The 12,530-nt window shown below is 40.1% G+C and overlaps 1 protein-coding gene and 1 long non-coding RNA gene across 2 annotated transcripts in view; one reads left to right on the forward strand and one right to left on the reverse strand.

Annotated features, from left to right (window-relative positions):
* Positions 1 to 3,850, reverse strand: part of gatad2b (GATA zinc finger domain containing 2B) — a 76,261-nt gene extending 72,411 nt beyond the window's left edge. Inside the window, exon 1 of the mRNA XM_040121486.1 lies at positions 3,720 to 3,850. The gene's annotated coding sequence lies outside the window, so the exon portion shown is untranslated. The remainder of the gene's footprint in view (positions 1 to 3,719) is intronic.
* Positions 3,851 to 4,129: 279 nt separating this feature from the next.
* On the forward strand, positions 4,130 to 9,094 carry LOC120786893. The gene is made up of 3 exons (XR_005706778.1): positions 4,130 to 4,251; positions 8,043 to 8,149; positions 8,907 to 9,094. It is a non-coding gene; the product is annotated as an uncharacterized LOC120786893 (long non-coding RNA).
* Positions 9,095 to 12,530: the final 3,436 nt, after the last annotated feature.

Here is a 12,530-nt window from a genome sequence, read left to right on the forward strand (position 1 = left end):
TAACATGAGGCCCACTCTGGTGATTTTGCTTGTTTTTCCTTGGCAGCTAGGGAAAACAAATCATAAAATGTTAAATTTTTTGCAGAAAAAGACTAATTTTACAAATGTGCTTCTGGGAAGTTTTGGTCATAAAATATGCTAATTTGCAAAACATGAAACAGGAGCATGTTTGTTCCCACCATTATGTTCACTTCCGAAATCTGATGCAATCATTAGTTTCAAGTTTGGCGTACACCTCTGTACAGTATATGTGCCTGGGTCCTGATCACAAACCATTTCCTGTGAAGAGCACAGGAACTTTATCCCTGGTCCACCAACCATGTGCACTGTCAACCATTTAAGACATTCTGCCACTGTTCTGTGTATGTCTCCAACATGCCAAATATTGTTTTACCTGAACCCTCAGCTGTTTCTAGGTTTTGCTTTGATTGAGGGAGTTTCAGACATGGACCACAGTTAACATTCATCGAATGCTACATGTCACAAAAAAAGCCCCTGGAAGTTAAACAAACACTAATCTTCCATTAGCTTAAAAATTATCTGGTATAATTTGAATTCTGCAGAACCTGATAACCAACAACCTGATAAGTGACATCACCTGCTGCCTGCACTGATTGACTGGAATCAAAACCTGCTAACACTTGGATCATAAAGTCAAATGTCTTGGAAATAGGACTGAGAACTGCTAAGACTTTGCATATAATAAATAGTCTAATGGTGCCTTTATGATACCCGAGTGCCGCAAACAAATGTTTTAATTGAAAATGTCATCCTTCTCTCTTGAATCAGCGTTTAATGTTTTCTTAATGGATGAGTCTGTTGATATTCTATTTGTTTCTTCTTGTCAGCAAATCCCATGTGCAGAGCCAAACCGACATTGAATGTATTCGACTAACAAGTATTGTGTGTGTATTAAGCCTGATATATCTGATCACTCTAAGCCACAGAGCTCCACTGGTGTCCATAAACTGTTAAAACACATCAGTGGGCCACACTGTTGCACTGAGTGACATGTTCCTTCATTACCATCAACACACACACTGTGGTTTATTTTGAGTCAGTCCCACACACACCGTCCTGCTGCCCCACATACTCAGCAGAGCACCAAATGTGGATTAATCCGCCGCTGAAAATAGTCCTAAACAAATGCACTATTTCCTCCTCTTTGAATACCGTTTGATAAAAACTACAATGAGCAGCTGTTTTGGTAAAGTACTGAGCCTTTTTAAAAAAATGAAACTTATATATTTGTGAATTGTTTGTGAGATTTACATCTTCAGTAGGAACCAATGGGCTTTGAGCTAAGAGCCACAGACAGAGTAGGGAAGTCAGAAAGTATTGATAGATGGACTAACACATGGTGGGTCTTAGTTTTTCATGAAATTTGACAGTTAGAAAAATATAGAATAATGCCAGCCTTATCCATTAACAAAGTTGTGCAGGAACATTGCCTAAATTTAATACAGAGTGAAAAACTGACAAAAATACATTTTAAAATGGGAAAATTATCAAAAAAGAAGTAAACAAGACTAAGAATCTGACTAAGTATACAGGGATATACTCTAAACTTTCACGCTGATATTAGCTCATTACAGATACATACACGTATATGTAGATGTATATTTGTATCACATAAGTGCATATATCAGCAACTACGTAAGAATAAATTGCAGTATAGAATGTCAACAATATTTCTGAGGTAAATTAGAAAACAGGTCTCGGCTAAATTTTTTGAGCACCACTACCAAGTTTATTTTTAAACTTTAAAATGTCCCCTTAGCACATATCTTGGTGACAATTCTTTAATCACTACATAAATTATTCTTTATCTAAATTGTTAATGCTATGTGTTTATGTTTTAAAATGTATTAGTTGATTTATCATTACCCAAATTTTTAAACACCAAATTATCTTTGTTAATTTTGGCCTCAAAAATACATTATCAGTCTGACTATACTGAAAAAGTACTGAGGTTTCATACCCAGCCAAACTGGGAAACAGTGGTTTAATAAAGCTTAATTACTGCAGATTGACAGACAGGTAACAAAACAAATGGATGTCAGAAATAATCATAACTGACAGATTTATGCATCAGTAGGTTATATACACTTTGTTGAAAGGCCTTTGAAGTGCCACCATGTTTTCGGGCTTTTTTGGCAGGGGGGCAGAAGCCATTCACAAGGAAGCTCTACACCGTAGAAATAAAAAGGAGCATAAACAGCTTGAAATAAAAAAAAAAATGACACTACAGTACTCTATAGGTACTGTAAAAAGCTGTCACAACAGTATGGTGGGCTTCATCTGTATGCTGCTGGGGCTACCTGGGGACTCTGAGCTGGAAATGGGAAGAGGAAGGACTCCATGATTGAGAATACTACAGTTCATTCACACTCTACAGCAAGGACCTTTCATTCATGTAGACCTACTATCACTATATGAGTGGAGGGCTGAGTGTATCAAGGTCCGCCAACTTTTATGTCAAAACCAAAGGCAATGGAGCAGCTTTACATCCAGGCTCACTTCTGTGAAGTGAGCACGATGTCCTGAAGAAGACACTACTAGAAACAAACAGCTGGTTGGAACTGATACACTGCTGAGGAAAGTGACAAAGCTGCTGTCCGTTAACTTTTCCTGTGACAAAAATTGAAGTTTCTATTAACCAAGTTTCCCTTATCTACAGCTACTGTATAAGACAAAACTACAATGTATCAAACTGGAGCTTAAAATGACCAGTTTCTAGAAATGTCTTGTAACCTGTTGTAACGGAGGACGGAGGAACCACTCCACATCTCAAAGACTGCACTGTCAGTTAGGGACAGTGGACAGAGAGACTGATAGCAGTCATATGTGAATCCCTCTGCCTGTGACTTATGTAAATCTGGAGGAGCAGTGCAGTAGCAGACACGAAATGAGTTCCTGTATACTGCAGAATAATAGGCAGCACACATTAAATATTGATTCCCGTTTGGTCTCTAACGTCATCTAGAAATATGCCACCGTTAATCCGCCGCTCAGGAAACAATCAGCCGCTCAGTCTGAATAAAGCCTTGCCCTTACAGTAACATGTTGGTTATGCTGCCAGGCGCCAGGCAGCCATTTAGGTGCATATGGAGCCAGTTGAGTCTCTACGTAAATGGCTGATGCATTTCGAGTTTTTCTTCCTAATTGCTGAAAGCCATCAGCAGCTCCGGCCTCCTACTAGCGCCTTTTAATCCGCCACTTCACACATCTTTGGTCCATTAAAACCATTCAACATCCCATTTCATCCCAGTGCTCTTTAAATGAGCATTAACAAGTATTTGGAGGAACCTGGCTTTTCTCCAGTCTGAGTTAACCCCTAGAGACTCTGGATCAAACAATGAAAGCGATCTGAGGCATTTCCATCACAACGTGATTCTAACATCTCCCTTAACAGTTAGGTTATTATCGAAACACAAACCGCCGGGGAGGATTTAGATATCCATGAATGTTTCTGCTGCGACTCCAGACCTTTACATGTAAATGAACAGTTCGAGGCGACGGCTACTGGTCGCCAACATGTCAGCCTGCATCAATAAATAGCGAAGCAAAGCCGCTCTATTGTCTATCAGCACATCAGCATATTCACCGGCTGCAAAACGACACTACTACTGGCCGTCCTGCCGCTACATGAATCCCACCGCTGCCATTTCAAAACGTCTCAGGCCGGAGCCAGGCCTCGCACACATCCTCGGACTCACCTGTGTCTCCTCTCGCCTGAGTGTGTACAGTCTCCGGGTTCACGGTCCGGTCCTGACGTGTTGCAGCGGCTCCTCACCACCAGTCCCCGGCACCGGCAGGCAGCACTGATCCGCTGATTGGGCCTCGGCAGACTCTCACCCCCTCGGTGCAGCCAGACAAACATATCATTGGTCTGGCAGTCACTCCGTGTACCGCAGACAGACAGCTGATTGGCGGTTTTTTCCCCAAGCAGATCCAGACAGACGGCAGATTGGTCCTCTGGCTTTTATTACTGGAATCATTTAGGCAGCTGATTGGTTGTTACTTTCCGCGGCGGAGACTGGGAGAGAGATGTGACTGGTTGGTACTAGTGTTGTTGTCTGTGTCTGGATGGAGAGCCATATTACTTCCAGTGGGGCTCAAGAAACAATGTATCGGTTAGCATTCGCTCAGTAACGGGTTGTCAGAAGCTCTCTACATTAGTTCTGTAACATAGATTTAACATAGCCTAGTTCCTCGACTTTCAGGGATTAAGAGAAAGCTGATTTCTTGGTATGCCGGCTTTTCAATGGGTTTCTATGTACGCATGTATATGACAAAGACCCAAACAGGGCAAATATAGCCGTGAAAGGAAACGTTATTTCTCTTACCAAACTAATGCAGGCCAAAACATTAGACCTGTGTCTTCAACCAACTTTCGCAGTATTCTGACAAAGAAATCTCTTCAGGCTGCAGGGTCATGCTCTTCAAATGTGCCACACTTCAAAAACATGTTAGGGATAGGAGAGGAATGTGATAACTCAGCAGCTGTATACTGCTGCGGGTTTTGCTATGACCAGGTTATTTTAGTGCAATAAACGTAGACATTGTAAACGATGTATACAGCAACTCGCAGTGTGGGTCGTATACCTGTATTTTAAGTGAACTTAGTTGTTATAGCCTCTTTGAAAGACACTGAGAAGAATAACTGCCTTGAGGTGTTCAAATTATAATAGCTGAATCGGCAATTTTAGATTTGTTTTTGAATAGTTGATGTCCTATGTGAAGAAACAATAGAGTCTTCATCATAAAATGCCAGTGGACTTGCTGACCTACTCTGCATATTGAAATATAAAATAATGTATCATCCACTTAACATTGGATATTTTTTACTTCCAGTTTTGTTTGTGTCACATTCTGTATGTCAACTAGGTGATCGTTTTTCTTTCCAGTCTCAGTCCACACACAGAGCAGAGACTGCTATGTAGGTTACTGGTACTTAATATTTCTGTGTGTGTCATCTGATTCATATGTGGCTTTATCTACACGAGGATCAACATCATCCACAGCTTATTTTTGGAATTGTAAGCAGTGTTTTTCTAAACACAGTGGAACATGCAGTTTAAGACTGAAATCCAGACACACAGTCAGGTTTTGACGCACATTTTAATATCCTTGGTTACTGGCTATAGACAATGATTGAAGTTATATGTTGCTGGTAGCAGTTGTTCACATTCACTACCATGGAGTCTGAGCCCTCTAGTGGCTTCCCATGTTTGAACTTCACTTACAGTAAAGGTCTACAGTATGACTTGTGTTACTATTGTTCATTCATTGCTATTTAGTTATAATGTTAATTTTATGTTTATCAGGACTAGAATAATTGCTAGAATAATCCACTCTGTGTCAGTACTGCTTTTCCTGAGAATCCTCGGTAATTATATCTAAAAAAAAATAATAATTAGATAATTAAATTATATCAAACAGTTTTAACAGCACAGGTTGTTCCCCTGCAGACCCCACCAGAGAGTGGCACCAGAAAACTGAACACCTTAGTTTTAACTAGTGAATTTATAAATGGTTAATAAAGCATATATTAATGCTTTATAAATAAGTTATATCTGGCAGATATTTATATTCCTCCAGCAGAACACTTGTTTTATCAGGTAGAGCGCTCCAGTGGAATTTGACCTCTGACCTGGAGAAGAGCTGCAGAGTATCTGGACCAAAATCCATTTTTTAACAGCTTAATAACATTTCCATTTGCAGACTTAACCCTTTATTTTTTTGTGACTTATTAACATTTATGATTACAGATGACTTACTATCCAACTTACTCCCTAGGATACAGGTCAACATCCATTGCAACACAGCATAAAGCATCCCAATACACTGCATTAGAGTCTGGCATATTAAATGTGCTGACTGGAAAGTTGTGCAGTGTGTTGTTAAAACTGCTCGTTGCCTTCATGTCCCTAAGAGTCTATACCTTCAGGCTAAAAAAAACTAGCCACTAACTGCTCCCTATGTATTGTCTTATGTGTATTTAGTGTAATGTGTATACAGTGTAAATCATTTTGCATCTTGAAAGTATTTTTGTACCATTATGATCCAGGCTAGCTGTTCCTCCTGGTTTCAGTGTTAATGCTAAGCTAGGCTAACCACATTCTGACTCCAGCTTTGTAGCGAGCACACAGATTCAGATCCATCTGAACATCTCACTCTCAGAGAAAAAGTGAATAAGTGTACTTCCCAAAAGGTTGAACTAGTCTTTTAAAGTTTTTCTCCAGATTACCTATACCGTTGAAAAATAGAAGTTAACTGGTGCACAGGCAGGTCAAAGAGGATATGTGCAGCCCTGTAATGGGCCTGCTCTTGGTTAGTCTTTGACAAGGTGTAGTGAGGACACCCCTCTTATTCTATTAAATTCCACAAGGAGAGTGGGTTTATAGAATTATACTTTTCAGAAACTCCCAGGATCTACCAGGTAAACTTCTCACATTTTAATAAAAGTGTCAGAATTAGTATTGAACAGACATGGAATCACTTTCTCAAACCCAGGGAGGCTGATGTTCTAACATGATAACAAAATTAACAAGGGACATGAACTTGCTTTACAACATTTTGGGGTCAGCCGTGCTGTGCATTTCAGGAAGGGGACAGACAAGATAAGTGCTTACGGACCAGAGACTTTATTCAACAAACTGAAATATAGTTCACAAAGAAAATTATCAAAACTACACAGAATTATCAGCAGTCTCCTCCCTCTCTCTCTCTCACACATACACACACACACACACACACACACACACACACGTACACAAACACCCCCACTCTTCCCCACTTCTTCTCCAATAAGAGCCTTAACAGAGCCTGTCATAAATGATGCATTCCTGAACTGATATACTAGTATATTCTCTTTGGCTAAGTAAATGTTTGAAAAAACATGAAAACAGCCATCCAACTACTCAGTTACCCAGTTAATATTACTCAGCAAAAGTTTTTATGAAAATTAAACACTGTATGATATAAAATGGTCAAGTTATGAAATCTAAAATTTAATGCATTGATTACTGTGTGACCACTCTGCCACCCAGTGACCATGGATAGGTATACCTTTGAAGCCCTTGTGTAATCTTCAGTGTATGATTCTGTAATTATGGTGACTTGGAATGTATAGACTAGACTGTAGGACTTTACTTTATTATATTGTTAATCAAATTAGTTGTTATTTAACTCTTTTTAGCAGTATTGAAAATCACCTTGATAGTTAACTGGTCCTGTAAACCATTCTGAATGATTCCTGGATATGCCGATTGTTATTCAAACCATATGCTTTCCTTAAAATAATATGTTATGTTAATGTAATGTAATCCTTGTAATACACTGTTTTCATGCAATTTATGTATAGAAGCAATGTTGATTGACCATAGTGATAAGTGTGTGATTTTTTAAAACTTCAGTGAAATTAATCTCCCTATAATAGGAAAAATTTCTAAATCAGCACTTGATCTGCCCAGAATACATAGTTGATAAAAAGAGCCCTGCCTATTGTTCTTCCTTGCCATCTCATTGTACTCTCATCTACACCTTTTACACTTTACTTCTCTTCCTTTTTGTAGTTCTGCCTTTGTTTTACTTTACTTTTGGCTCACCTTCGGTTCTCCTTTTTGCTTTTTGTCCTTCAAGATTTTTTGTGTAACTGCTCACCAAGGTTCTTTTCCAGTCTTATTTTACCTCATCTAGACTTGTATTCCTGCCATGCTTTTTTAAATTCTCTGTTAGGCTCCATGTGCATTTTGATCTTTACCTGAAACCAGCCCCAGTTTGTAACTCAATACCAAAGTAAATGAACCTAAGTTTTTATATTTTTGTACTTCAGTAAGTCTCGCTTTGATTGTATTTTTGAAGTTTTGTCATTAAGCCAATGAGATTACTTTCAAGACTATTTAACAAGTCTAGTTAAGGAAAGCGAGTGTACTAGAGCCTATCCCATTTCAACTGCAATGGACCAAGAAACAAGAGACTGCATCATCCAACAGATGCTCATCAACCTAATGAAATCTGTTTTTCATCCACTGGAGTGAGGCGTCCAGGGAGTGCCTGCTCGCTGGGGAGCTGTTAGTAGAGTCAGCACTGAACCACTTTGGATCCAACTGTAAGGTGCCAGCTCTGAGACGACACCTCAAAAGTAAGCTAAACTTTACTTTTGCTTTCTGTGATCATTAAGTCCTAAAGAAGTAGATTGTCCTCTAGAGTTCTTCTCTGATAGCTCTGAATTCTACACTTCATTCACTATTGCCAAACTAACTTACCCATTTATTTTGTCATTCAAATATCAACTTTATTCATCTGTTTGATTTTAGTCTTTTTGTTATGTGTTCAATATTAATGCCTAATTTATTCAGTTGTTTATAGTCATTTAACCATAAATCAATCCTCATTTTGGTCCTGTGTATTCCTTAAAAGCAGAGACTGTGATCCGTGAATTGAGAGCTTAAACTTCTGATGATGAGACTGATTAATTTGGTTGTTTTATTTTCGTTCAACTGAAGGTGGTGCCCCAAAATTTCAACTAGTGCAAATTTAAATTCAAAGAGTAGTATATCTGCCACAAAGGCTTTGCCTTGTTGTCATGACAAAGACCCCCCACCCCCCGACTCCCCCTTTGTTTATATGTGTATATTTGTGTATGTGGTGTGGGTGTGGGCGTGGGCGTGGTGCTCCTGACTCCCTCCCAACTGCCTGGTTGCCAATCTGTCTGCACTTTTGCCATCCATCTACTTATCAGCTCTGCAGTATATTTACCCCAGTTCTTCATCCTCTTTTCGCCAGATCTTTGCTTCAGCCAGTTTGGTATCCAGCACTCTCAGCCTTTAGAATTTGGTATTCTAAGTTATCTCCTCATGTATTTGCTTTGAAGTAACTAGCCTTTCTTTGTGCTCCAGGATCACCTCATGCTTGCCTGTTTGCCTGCTCAACTCTGCCTGCCATACCCATCACATTATTCCCCACCACATAGCCTGATCATCTCCACCATCCACCCCTTTCTTTCAGTCCCCTGCCTTGCTAGTCAGCTCCTCACCTCATACCCTTGCCTGCCAGCCAGACAGTCAGCATCGATCACCGTCCAGGCTTTATTCCCCACTCTGCTCTGCCCTGCCATCTGCCATTTTCTTTGGCCCTCAGCCTTCGCCTCCTGGAATCTCTTTCCCCATTCATTGTCATCTAATCAGGTTTTGCAATAAACCTTTACTTGATCAATGTCACCATGAGTCTGTGTTCTGCATTAGAGTTCACCTGCTTTAACATAACACCTAGACCTTGTAACTTCCAGCCGCCCCACCATCTGCTCCCATGACCTTATTCCTCCACTTGTCTTTAGTCTAACCTCCTCCCTGTCCCAACCTAACTTGTAAAAACATCTCTAGTCTCAGGACATTTTTCCAGTCCTTTCGACGCGGTCACTGTCAACCCTCTTCTAAAAAAACAACACTGGAACCCTTAGATGTCAAAACCTACAGACCTGTATCTATTCTTCCCTTTCTTTCCAAGACAGTAGAACATGCTGTTTTTAACCAACTTTCTGCTTCCCTCTCACAGTACAACCTCATAGACCTGTACCAATCTGGTTTCAAAGCAGGCTGCTCAACTTAGATGGTGTCTTTGCGGTGACGGAAGCACTCCATGTTGCTAGAGTGAACTCCCTCTCCTCTCTCCAATGTCAAATACAGCAGACAGAGACCTGTCTGCTGTATTTGACACTGTGAACTACCAGATCATCCTTTCCACCCTCAAAGGCTCTGCATTCTTTCTGTTTACATCTTACCTAATGAGTCACTCCTATAAGTTGACAGAGAAAGGATCAGTGTCTAAGCCACGCAGCCTGATGGCAGGAGTTCCACATGGCTCCATCCTCTGCCCGCTCCTCTTCTACCTCTACACAAGGACTCAAGGTGCGGTGATAGACTCGCATGGCTTCTCCTTCCAATGCTATGCTGATGACACCAAGATATTCTTGTAATTCCTCCCATCTGACACTCAGATGAAGACACACATTGCTGCTTGCCTGCTCCAGTGGATTCCTCCTTTAAAACATCCAGAGGATTAACCCCTTCTTCACCAGGGATGCGGTGCAGGTGCTGATCCAGGCAGTTGTCACTTCCCACCTGGACTACTGCAACTCCCTCCTTGCTGGAGCCCCCATGTTTGCCATCAGACTTCTACAGCTAATCCAGAATGCTGCGGTCCACCTGGTAATCAAACATCCCATGTTTCCCAACACAACTCCTCTTCTACGTTCACTGTACTGACTCCCTGTCTTGTAGCCCTGCCTGCATCCAGCTCAAAACTCTGGTGCTGGCCTACAGGGCAGTGAAGGGGACTGCTCCACCCTGGTCAAACCAGTGCCCACTCACCGTGCTCCTCTTCCTTTCGAAATTGAGCTTTTCCATCACTCAGAGGACCATGTGGTCGCTTCTTTTGGTCAAACTTTTCTGTTCTGTCTCCACAGTGATGTTGAAATCTCTTAAAAACATGAAAAGGTCTTATCTTCCACCACAAATCAAAGTAGAATCTGGTAATATATTGGATAAAGTGTCTATAGTTGAAGCTTTTAATAATCATTTTCTCTCCTCTGGTCTTGTAGTTAATGATATATCTGCAGACTCGAGTGTAGACAATTACCAATTTTGTCCAGCAGAGGAAATCTCAGCCTCTTCTTCTGACTGTAACTTTTCTTTCAGTCTGGGAACCAGTGCAGAGATGCAGATAGCTCTGATAAGGTTGCAAACGCGCAAAACCGCAGGTGCAGATAACCTTGTCCCATATCTTCATCATCTTCACCTTTTTAACAGTTATAATTCCAGCTTCATGGAAAAATGCCATAGTAGTACACTTACACAAAAGTGGTGTTGTCAGTAATATCAAAAGCTACCGTTCAATATCTTAAGTTCCTAGAACTTAGAATCCTTGGATAATTTATGATTATTTGCCTTAATGGACTCACTAAAATTACTACAGTCACAGCAGTCTGTTTTTTCCCTGGTCACAGCACAATAACGGCTGCATTCTCAGTAAATGGAGACAGTGGTGTGCTCCCTGATTAAAAAACAGTTTTGTGCTGCTCTCTTTACTGATACCTCAAAAGCAATTGATACAGTTGATCGTAAAATGCTAATGAACAAACTCCCGTCAATAGGTCTAGATGATGTCCCACTCAGTTGGTTCCATTCTTACCTTATAGAGAGAACTCAAACTGTTGTTGCTGATGGTGCCCAGTAAAGCCCGGTTACCATCACAAATGTGGTGCCACAGGGGTCTGTCCTTGGCCCACTTTTATCTACACTGTACGTAAATAACATCATTCTTCCTACTCAGTACTTCAATGTCCATTTTTTTTGCAGGTGACACGGTTTTATACACCCCGAGCTCCACTCCAGCCCAGACTCTGACTTGTCTCGGTCTGCCTTTGATGACTTCCATGTAGAAAAGACCAAGTGCACTGTATTGTCCTTCTCCACCAGTGACTCTGACTATACTGCTATTAAAAGTATAAATGGCACCGACATTACTCTTGCTGAGTCCTACAAATACTTAGGAATTCAGCTGGACAGCATTTTGTCATTTAAGATTCATATTCAACATTTGAATCAAAAATGAAAAATCAAACTAAGTCCACTATACAGAATTATAGTGTCAGTCCTTTTCAAACTAAAAACTTAAAAGTATTGTGCTTTCAACTTTAATGTCTGTACTTGATTGTGGAGATATTCTGTACTGTCATGCTGCTCCATCATTACTTCAGTACTTAATCTCTGTTTATCATAGTGGTTCACACTTTATCACTAATGACAAATATTTTTACTCAGTCTCTGTACCACAACGTTGGATGGATTCCTCATAGACAAGAAGTAATAATCATCTAATGCTATTCAGTTATAAAGCTCTACTGATAAAAGCTTCCAAACTACCGCTCATCTCTTTTGACATTTAAGTCTTACAGAACATGATCCAGTAACTACTTAACCTTTGACATTCCTTATGTATAGCCACAAACCTTGGCAGAACTGGTTTTAGGTACTATGCACCCTTTAAATGGAACGAACAGCAAACTGTCTTTAAACTAGTCCTTCATACCGCTTGGAGATTTTAAAACTACTCTGATGTTTTTATGGCTCTTGTAATTGTTTCTATTAGTTGTGTTGTATATGTTTTTACATTATGAGTATTTTGTTTTCAGGTCTCTTGAGAAAAAAAATAAAATAAAAAGTAGATAGTGATGCTTTTAGACCAATAAAAACAATCACTGTAGCCTGTAGATAGGCGAGGGCAGAAAGCGGTGGAGGGAACAGATGAAAACAACTTGGCTATCACTTCACTGAAAGATAGAGGGCACAAATACAATAATAGATAATGGTGGAATAAAGAATCAGTGTCTCAGCCTTACTCTTTTCATACAGAGAAGGCAGAAGAGCTAGAGAGTTGATTTCCAATCACTAACTGAATATCCAAATGAAATGAAAAAGAGGAAAATGAACACATTACGAGGCAAAGAAATCAGAGACTGCTAT

This window comes from Xiphias gladius, chromosome 24, assembly GCF_016859285.1.
Source record: "Xiphias gladius isolate SHS-SW01 ecotype Sanya breed wild chromosome 24, ASM1685928v1, whole genome shotgun sequence".
NCBI lineage: Eukaryota > Metazoa > Chordata > Actinopteri > Istiophoriformes > Xiphiidae > Xiphias > Xiphias gladius.